Raw genomic sequence first — 9,806 nt, 5'->3', positions numbered from 1 at the left:
TTTGGCAGAAAAAACACCAAAACCATACCCACTGCAGAGGAGCAGCTGTGAGGGGAGCTCCATAGTTGGATCTGCAGCTCTATCACCTGAACCCCCTGTGAAGGCCTCTGGGTTGGACCTTGTGCTGACAGCACTGCAGGCTGCCCTAGCCTGCCCAGGTTGGCATCAATGGGTAAAAAGGGCCCAAGCATCTCTCAAGCTCAGGTCAAAGCCTGTAAATATACAGCCTGAAGCATAGAGGAGCTGGTGAATCACACATCTGGGAGCTGCAGGCTTGAAATGGTGCCATGGAAAGTAAGTGCAAGTGTCCCACTGAAACAAACCCACACTGGTCATTTGGACCTGCTTGAGCAAGTCCAGAGGAGGCCACAAAGATGATCAGAGGGCTGCATCACCTCTGCTACGGGGACAGGCTGAGAGAAGAGAAGGCTCTGGGGAGACCTTAGAGCAGCTTCCAGTCCCTAAATGGGGCCATACAAGATATCTGGAGAGGGACTTTCTACAGGCAGGTAGTGGTAGGACAAGAGTTAATGGCTTTAAACTGAAAGAGGGTAGATTCAGATTAGAGATTAGGAAGAAATTCTTTCCTGTGAGGGTGGTGAGGCCCTGGAACAAGTTGCCCAGAGAAGATGTGGTCGCCCCACACAGGAAGGCGTTCCTGACCATGGCAGGAGGATTAGAACTAGGTGGTCTTAAAGGTCCCTTCCAACCAATTCCGTGATTCCGTGATTTCACTATCAGTAGCTGTGCCACAAATCAGGATATGGGTTTACCCTAAAAGATGCCAAGCCTGAAGCATGGCTCTGGAAAACACCTAAAACTTCCTCTGCTAGAAGCTCCTGTGTTTCCACTTGTCTGCTGATGCACTTGTTGGCACACACATAGCCTGTGCACTGCTTGTGATCACTGCCTGTGAAGAAGTAGCAGCCGTCTTGAGCCTCATGGTGGGGCTGCGTCCTAGTCAAATCGGCTTCATCTTTCCATTGGCTTCAACTATCCATTACATTAGTCCTTATGGCACCAGTGTAATGGATAGTTATTATGCTCTGATATTATTACACTTCTGATGGTGTCTGAGAATATGAAAATGAGGTATCTGCCTGGGAAGTTACTCAGTGTCACAACTGTTACACCTGCACTGCTGTGAACAGAGCTTTATGATGTGTAACAGGGGGTGCCGATCAATTTGATAACACTCAGTGCAAATTGTCTCAGAGTAACTCTTGGCAACTACAACATGCTCCAGATTATGCAGGAAGTTAAAAAACAAAACAGAAATCCTTGCATGAATGCATGAGGAACCGAAAAGGCTTACAAGAGAGAAATGTCCCAAGAATGTAGCTTGCTGCTCTAAAAAGTCCAAGCAGCAATATCTTCTGTATCTGTAAAAAATACCAATAAAGAGAAAAGCGATTCAAGGTAGCTTTAGTTTAGAACACAAATCACCCTGAAGTGTTCCATATGTTTTAGGTAATTGAAGGAGTAGGGGCAACTCTATGTCTCCATCTGTACGTATAGATACCACACAGTATAGCTATTTGGAGAGTATTGCATGCAGTATAAAAATAAAAGGAACAGGTAATGGTAAATGTGGTAAAAAAAAAAATGGTAAAAATGACAGATGAGATTTTTATAACTGGAAGTGACTGGTCTGAAGCTGAATGACCAGTCTTGGAATCAGCAAAGTCTCTGTGGCAGGAAAATGGACCATGATTACACTGTACAGCAAAATTTATGAAAGAAGATAGGAAAAACACTGAGCAATTAAAAACAAATCAAGAGAAGAGCCAGATATTTTATATTGGCCTTAAATAAACAGCAACACTGAGGCAGCTGCTTCATTACACATAAAAATCCACATACATTAGAAAAATCCATGTTGTTGGCAAATGACATTAATTTTTCTCTGCCTCTTTTGGATCAAAATCGATGTAAACCTACTTTGAATTCCATGTTGTTATTTTCCTAAAATTTTACTAGCCGTAGTATGATACCATAGACAAGGTATGATTTACTAGACAATACTGCTGTTGAACAGGATAATTCTTTACTTTAAATCACAGTTTGCCTACCTAATTATGCTGGAAACATACATGTAAAGTGAGGTTTGCGCAAGTAACCATTAGCCCCACTGGAAAAACATTGATTGGAAAACTGTGTAGAATGAGTTTCTAACTTGCATTTGGCACAGCTAAATTACAAAATGGCACAAGAGGAATACAGAGCTTGAAAAGGGTGCTGTTAAGTATGCCTGACCCTTGAAGTAGATACCAGAAACACCATGAGACACAAGGGCACACATGAGACCTGGCCACAAAGCACAGCAAAGAAAAATTCATGAATATTTGGAACAGAATGAGTGCAAGTGCTTGAAAACTGCAGTAGTAACCACAGTTGGTAGCCAAAGAGGGTTAACCATACCTTGTATGCCTTGCAGGGACGACTGAGGGAAGAGGCATTGAGTCAGCTGTTCTGCACAGAAAAAGTGCCAGCCTTGCATCAACCACTGAAATTTCAGGCAGATGGGTGTCGAGATGTGAAATTGGCAGCACAGATGGGTTTGCTAGATCCTGTAAAATGTAAAATAGATACCTCAGAGGAGACTTGTAAGACCAAGTGACAGTGCTAGGCATGTTGGAAACTATCTGAACAGAATATGTGAGGCTGATGAGAAGGATTTGTAACTGCATCACAGCCCTGTACTCAAAATTCAATCTCCTTCACCATGGCAGCAGCCAGGTGAAGGTAAAGAGGCAACACTTACAGGAAAATATGAGATTTGATTAAAAAAAATACTTAGAAGATACTCATATCAACACTGACCCAGCATGGTGCCACTGGCATTAAAAATAGCCATGGTGGCCGCGTATGAACACACAAAGCTTTTCCCCACCTCACTGCCCCCTACTTAGACCCATTGTGGCTGTGGCCAATGAGTGGAATACTTAAAGTGCTCTTCAGCCCAACCTTTCGAATAACTCCCATAAAGGAGCAGGTCACTACCAATTTCCTGCGTGGAGCCACTTAAGCCATTTCCTGAGATCTGACAACACTTGCAATTATTTTTTTTCCCAAGGAAAAAGAGCAGATGTGGTGAGGGTTGGTATACAATCAAAATTATTTGATCCGTGTAGTGGCTGATCAATGTGACAGTGACTGGAATATTAACATAGAAATAAACACTTGTTTAGGAAGGGCAAGCAGAGGATGTTTTTCTTGTGTCAATGATGAGGACTGAAAGGTTAGATAACTGCAATCAATGATCAAAGGGAGAGGAAAAAAAGGCAAATGCTGTTGTGGTAGGAAGAAGGAGGCTTTTTGTGAGTAACTAATGAAGTTACCCAAATAAGCAATGGTGCCTTGGTGATATCCAGAGCCCTTACGGGAGGGGAGAACAGAAGGTTATCATACAAGCTCAAGGAAATGTTTTTATACAAAGGGAGGAAAAAGCAGCCCAAGAAGAGCTGCTCCACATTGTAACTGCATGGGACTGCCACAAACAATTCAGAAGACAGAATCATAGTTCAAAATGCTCTTTGATGGACTGGAGAAATGAGACGAGAAAGTCAAATAGGAAGTTGTTGGAAGGATAAATGCAAAATTTTACAGCTAGGCAGGAGCAATCAATGCTGGAGTAGCTGCTGTCTGAGCACCAGCTGTGTAGAGAGCAAGGTATGAGTGCAGTGCCACGCAAACTCAATGTGAGTCAACAAGGCCCTGCTGTTGAGAAAAAAGCAAACATTTTGCAGGGTTATGCAAACAGGAATATAGGCTGCAGGACACATGGCACTCTCAGCACTGGTGCGCTTTGGGGAGGGACCATGTCCCATCTGGAATGCTGCATTTAACAAATAAGATACAGCCCATGTGGGACATGGCCCGAGAAGCACAACATGCAGATACATGGCCCTGGAGTAACAACTGGAAGAACTGCAGTTGTTCAGAAAAGGGAAACCTGAAAAAAGGCAGAACTGCCTTCATTTAGCTAAAGGGAAATGAGGAGGGGGATAAACCACTTTTCATGTTCCTTCAGAGCAGGAGAAAGTGGAAAAGGTCACAGTTACAGCAGTAACGATTTAGGCTGAACATCTGAACAACATCATTGCTCAGGCTGGAAGGGACCTTGGGCCATCTGCAGCCCAGCCTCCTGGTCAAGGCAGGGTCCATCTAGATATCAACACAGGTTGCTCAGGCCTTGTCCAGTCCAGTCTTGAAGGCCTCCCAGGACAGAGGCTGCACAGTCAGTACAGTGCCTTACCGTCCTCACAGGGAAAGTGCTCTTCCTAGACCCGTCTGGTATGTCCCCTCTGTCAATCTATGACTTCAAGTAAAGATCCTGACTTTTCCTGTTGCTGACCTCCCTGAAGGCACAGGGAGGAGGCTGTTAGATTCCCTCACAGTCATTCTTCCCGTATGCTAAGCAAGCCCTGCTCACCTGGCCTGTTCTCACGGGGCCACCACTCCAACCCTTGGCTGTCTTGGAAGTCCTCTCCAGCACCCCAAGCTCACTCCAATTTACTGATGTCTTTTCCATACCAGGGGCTCTAAACAATAGACAGTATTTGGTGTGGTCTAATGGGTGCTGAGTAGAGGGGGATAAGTGATTCCCTTCTCTCAGCCTGCTGGTTGTCCCTGTTCATCCCACCAAGGATGCAGCTGGCCCTCTTTGCTCCCAGGACACACTGTGGCCCCACATCCAACTTGCTGCCTACTATGACCCCAGGGCCTTACCTGCAGAGTTGCTCCCCTGCCAGGCCAGTGCCCTGCCAGTGGCCGGTCCACCCAAGGGGTGGGACTTTGACTTTGTCCTTGCCGAATTTCACAAGGTTTCAGCCTGTCCTTGTGGATGATTGCCCGGCCCTTGTGTGTATCAGGTGAGCCATCCCAGTTTGGTGTCATCCACTAATCCATGAGGACACACTCATTTTCTCTTCTAAGTCACTGATGGAAATATTAGAACAGATACCAGCACAGACCCCATACGGTAGTTATAACTGCTCTCTAGGCAAGGTATGAACTATTTATCACTGCCCTCTGAGCCAAATGACCCAGCCAGTTTTTCTCTCATCTGGCAAGCCACCTATGCAGAGTATAATAACCGAGCTTGGATGGAGTGAGAGACTCTTTCAGAAACCTTCCTCACATAATCTACAAGTACTACATGGAGAACATAATCTGCTGCTCCCTCTTCATTATGTATCTATTTCCTTTGCCGAAGATGTTTTTCTCTGGCAGGTCCAAAAGCACAAGGCTTGCGTCCTTGTAGGCTGAGCAGGAAGGGTGGTTAAATGTCTCTTTGTTGTGGTCAACACGGCCACATTAAAAGGTAAAAAAATAATATCCAAAAAAGAAATAATGAGTCAAACCCCAGACATTACTGAGACTACTACTTGGCCAGATTTTGGGCTTAGACCTTGGAATTTCCCTTTCCCATCCCCAGTCCGGCAATGTAAGAGTTAACATTGCATGCAATCCCAAAGTCAGTAGGGCTATCTGCTCACTTTCCACTTGTGCTTTGTCCACAAACCAGTTCTTCATGTTCTGCCTCAGAGTCCCCTTACCAAGTTTTTCCCTTCTGTAGCTCCAGGAGTTTTTTCTCCAGCAATGCAAGAGAAAAACAGAAGCAGCGTCCTCCATATTCACTAGAAGCAAGGGAGGAAGGAAGAGGATATGATGGAAGATTCAGGGCTGTTTTGATCTGTGTTCTCATCTCTCTCCTAGGCACAAGCAGAATGAGCTCTCAAGGGAAATGGGTGGGTAGGAAAGGGAGGAGCGGTTGCTCCGTGTGGCTCTTCCCGCAGGTCTCAGGCCCAGGAGGCAGGCTGGTACACATGCTGCAGTGGGAGCAGCTCAGTCTCTCCCTCAGCCTGGCTCTAATCCCAGACAGCTCCAGGAAGAAAGTGAGAGCAATCTGAAACACATCCAACGCTCAGCCGCATAGGTAGCAGACTTGAAACCAAGCCAGGTGCTGGCAAGAGCACAGCAGGCCTAAGCCTGGCAGACTAAAAAGGCTTTTCTGTGGAAAGTGAGGAGGTAGGGAGACTGGCTTGACTGCCGTCTGCTGCCTTTCTGCTGCTTTGTCACTGAAAGCAGAGCAGAGACAATTTTTCTTCCTCTAGACTTCACTAAACATGCAGTTTGCAATTGGGAGCTGGAAGTGGCCCTCAGCACACTGGTTTCACAGTGGCCAGGAAGACAGTGCTCTGCATACCTCTGTCAAAAATGCATGGGTTTGAAAGGAGTACCTGAGACATACTAAGTTTTCTCTTCCTAGTGGGAACAGCTTGCAGAGCTCTGAATATCACTAAGGTACTTAGATCAAAGAGGCAACCACACCCACAGAAGCTGCCCAGGGGTACAGCTCCCCACCAGCCTCACTGGCATCCCACTGCTCCCTCAGAAGCTATCACCATTCTGCTCTCCGGATGTACAAATGTGAGTAACTTGCCTTTGGTCCTATCAAAGCAATGTTGTTACAAAGCACACACCAAAACTGAAATTAGGAAGTTGTGCTGAGTCCAGTGATTATCAGAGCATCGCTAAGGAGGTTTTTGCATTTTAACAGAGATAAGCACACCCTCATCCCTCCCACTTTTCAGGTGCGGACATGAAGCCACTGGCTACCAGAGCTGGTTTACCGGCAGCAGATCTGGTTTGTTATCCACAAATCCAGTCTACAGCTGTAGATCAGTTTTGTGGCAGTAAGCTCCAGCAGGAAAATGGGGACCTTCTAAAGTGGTTCTGCCCTTACTGAAGTACTATGGGCTCGTGGTACAGGACAGCAGTGGCCTTTCCCTTGTGGTTCCTCCTGCTGAAGGTTATGATTGCAAGAAATAAAGCATGTAATGCATTAACAGGGGATTAGATGTTTATGACCAAGGAGCACATTGCAGACAAGGAAGGATTATTCACATATTCCAGGAGACATGCTCAATTTTCCATATATGTGGATTTAACAAAATGAGAACTGCAAAAAGAAAAATAATTTGGAGAAATTTGTAAAAATAACACCAAAAGTAACACTGGCTAATCGGATGAGTTCAGAAATACTTGTGCACAGCTTTAGCATGTATCAATTCAGCATCAGTTTAGAACATAGCAATTCAACATGAAGAGATACTGATTTATTCGAGACATTTACCTGCAATTTTTATATTTTCAAAAACTGAAATTCATGCACTCCAAGGCAAAATTGTGCTCTACAGTAACACAGCTCAGTGTCATCCTTGCAATAAACGTCAAATACAGGCACAATTATTCTCTCCTCTGACAGCCTTTCAATTAGCAGTTCTTTACCAGCTGGAATGGCCACACACCAACTTGGTTCTCTTTTTTAGCTCTCACTTTTCCTGAACAGGACTGTCTTGTGGGGCAGTCACCAGTGCTACAGCATCAGCAGCTACAAGTGTCTGGAGAACGGAGCGATTGACATCCCTCCTGCCCTGAAAGCAGCTTCATTTCTAATGTACTAAAGACAGTAGGTGCAGTTTAATGTGGTGTTGTACAACTGTAGGTGTGGTTATTAACACCCAAAGTTTTGCAGTTTGAACAACGCAACCTTAAGAATCGTCTTTTAAAACCATGACTTCTTTCAATCAAACATGCTCCTTCTGTCAAAATGGAGCCTTCTTGTCCTCTACAGACCACACCAGAAACTTGCAGGATCTCTCAACCAGAAGCCTTATTCATTAAAAAAAAAAAAAAAAAAAAAAAAAACCACCAAAAAAACCCAAACCAAACCCTAACTCCTAACCCCAAGTTGCACTCTTGATACTTCAACTTTATCAAGTAAATATGGAGATGACAGGTGTTTTGTTGTTTTGGTTTTTTTTAGATGAAGACAAGCTTCATCAGCTTTAAGAAACAGAAGGCAAAGAATAATCACTCAAAATTAGCTCAAGTCAGACAAGAGCTAAAAATCTGAAACTTGAAGTCCATGTCCTCATTAGTCATTTAAGAGCAGCATCCCATCTAAAGGAACGGGATAAATTTTGTGAGGTTCTTATAAAAACAAGGCTTTATTTTGAGCAAGTTTTCTCCATTTGGTTTTACAGTCTCAACATACATCATATCCATGGACAAGCAGTATTTTCACAGAATAAGAGCCAAATACAAAGAGGAAGCCACTTGGGATTAACAGTTTCAACCTAACTGACTCAAGACTTCAAAAAATACCTTATGCTGTCACTTATTTGAGGTAAAGGAATTCCATAAATTAGGATCTAAAGTTTAACAGAAGACTTAACAATGAAATATTTGAGAGAAGTAGGTATCTCAAGGAGGAAGGGGTGGGGAGAAGTGATCTTACTCTAAGACATTATGAGCAACTACAGAAGGGGAAGGTAGGATTTCCACTTGGTTTGTATTGGTAAAGCCAATACAGTTTGGACTACGATGTGTGTTTAGCCAAATTTGTGCAGTTTTAAATTTCAAATGTGATGAATTTTACTGGTAATAGTCTTCAAAGGTGAACCTAACTGAAGTTAGGTCATGAGCTTAGTTTGTATGTTGAATGCTGTCACTAGGTAATCATTACACAATCAGGTAATGGTTGATGCACAAGTTTTTTTTTCCTTTGAGTATCCAGCAAAATCCATTGCTTTCAGTGCCCATTATGACATATTCCAGTTACACGGTTAACTTTTGGACAGCTGTGCAGTCAGACCATTTGGTGGAATTCAAGAGGGCTTTTTTAAAGAAATACTGGGCTAGAGGGAGAAATCAATCTTCTGCTATCTGTTCATACAGAAATATACCTGCAGTTTAACAGGGCTTAAATAAACAGATGAAAGCCATTACAGGGACACATTTATAGTTTAACTTGTTTATACAGCAAATCAGCTTGTGTCATTACTCTATAGGAAAATAATCGTAAACCTTTTTAAGCAGTTCTGCCATTACACTAGATACTGGTTTGAAAACAAGAAAGACTATCCTCATCTTTTTGAGCCCAAGATTTAAGTTAGCTCAATAATCTTACATTTCACTGAAGAGGAAAGGGAACTAGATTCATATCCTGTAAACTGCAAGAACTGAATTATCAATGTTAGATTACTAACACCTAGCAGAAATACCACAGGTGTCAACTCAGCTATTTTTTGCCAGGCACTGCTCAATTTCTCCAGCGAAAAGAAAGCATAATTTGATTCATGTATTTGCAAACATAAGCAGTGAAGCCAACTTCAGAGGGATATGCTTCTTTTAAAAGGTTACTGGCAAAGCAGATTAATTTAGAACAGCTCTTTTTTCAATATTATTTTGTTTCCCAACTCCAAGTTCCAGTGAGCAAAAGCTTTATACTTACTTTGGAGGCAGAGAGAAGCTGGTTTGTTAATCTATGTTCTTTTGTTTTGAAGATTAATAACGGAGCAAATTTATAATTTAGCAAGTTATCTGACTCAGAACTAAAACAGGACTAGTAAATTCTCTCCTCCTCTGGAAAGCTCTATTACATACCTTCAAGTACATCAAGTTGTATCTTGCAGAAATATGACCACTGACCAAAATGTCTTACTATGTTCCACTTTGAATAAAAGCAGATAAAGTTAAACTGCAAGCCAGCCATTGTACAAATTCTCTCTCAAGATGTTCCAGCAACATTTCATTTAGAGCTTAAACTCCTTAGGAGATACAAAACCTAAGATATACAGCTATTGTGTAATTCAATTAAAATTCAGATAGAAAAAGATGTCTTGTTTGTGAAAAACTGCCATCTATCCATTAGCTTTTATCACACTTCAAGCTAACAGGAAGTTAGTAAATGTGGAAAGACACATTTACTAGCTTCCTATTAGTTAGTAAAGACA

General features: G+C 42.9%; 1 long non-coding RNA gene across 1 annotated transcript; it reads left to right on the top strand.

The window, feature by feature from the left end:
• The first annotated feature begins 8,274 nt into the window (after window positions 1-8,274).
• Window positions 8,275-8,668, top strand: LOC133269334 (uncharacterized). Its single transcript, XR_009743419.1, has 2 exons — window positions 8,275-8,544; window positions 8,581-8,668. It is a non-coding gene; the product is annotated as an uncharacterized LOC133269334 (long non-coding RNA).
• The last annotated feature ends 1,138 nt before the right edge of the window (window positions 8,669-9,806 follow it).

The sequence above is a fragment of the Pezoporus flaviventris genome, unplaced genomic scaffold, assembly GCF_033815535.1.
Source record: "Pezoporus flaviventris isolate CSIRO_AGI_PZ_B2104156 unplaced genomic scaffold, CSIRO_AGI_Pfla_v1 ptg000015l, whole genome shotgun sequence".
Classification (NCBI taxonomy): Eukaryota; Metazoa; Chordata; class Aves; order Psittaciformes; family Psittacidae; genus Pezoporus; species Pezoporus flaviventris.
The sequence above is the reverse complement of the archived record's forward strand: the minus strand, read 5'-3'. Positions and strand labels throughout refer to the sequence as shown.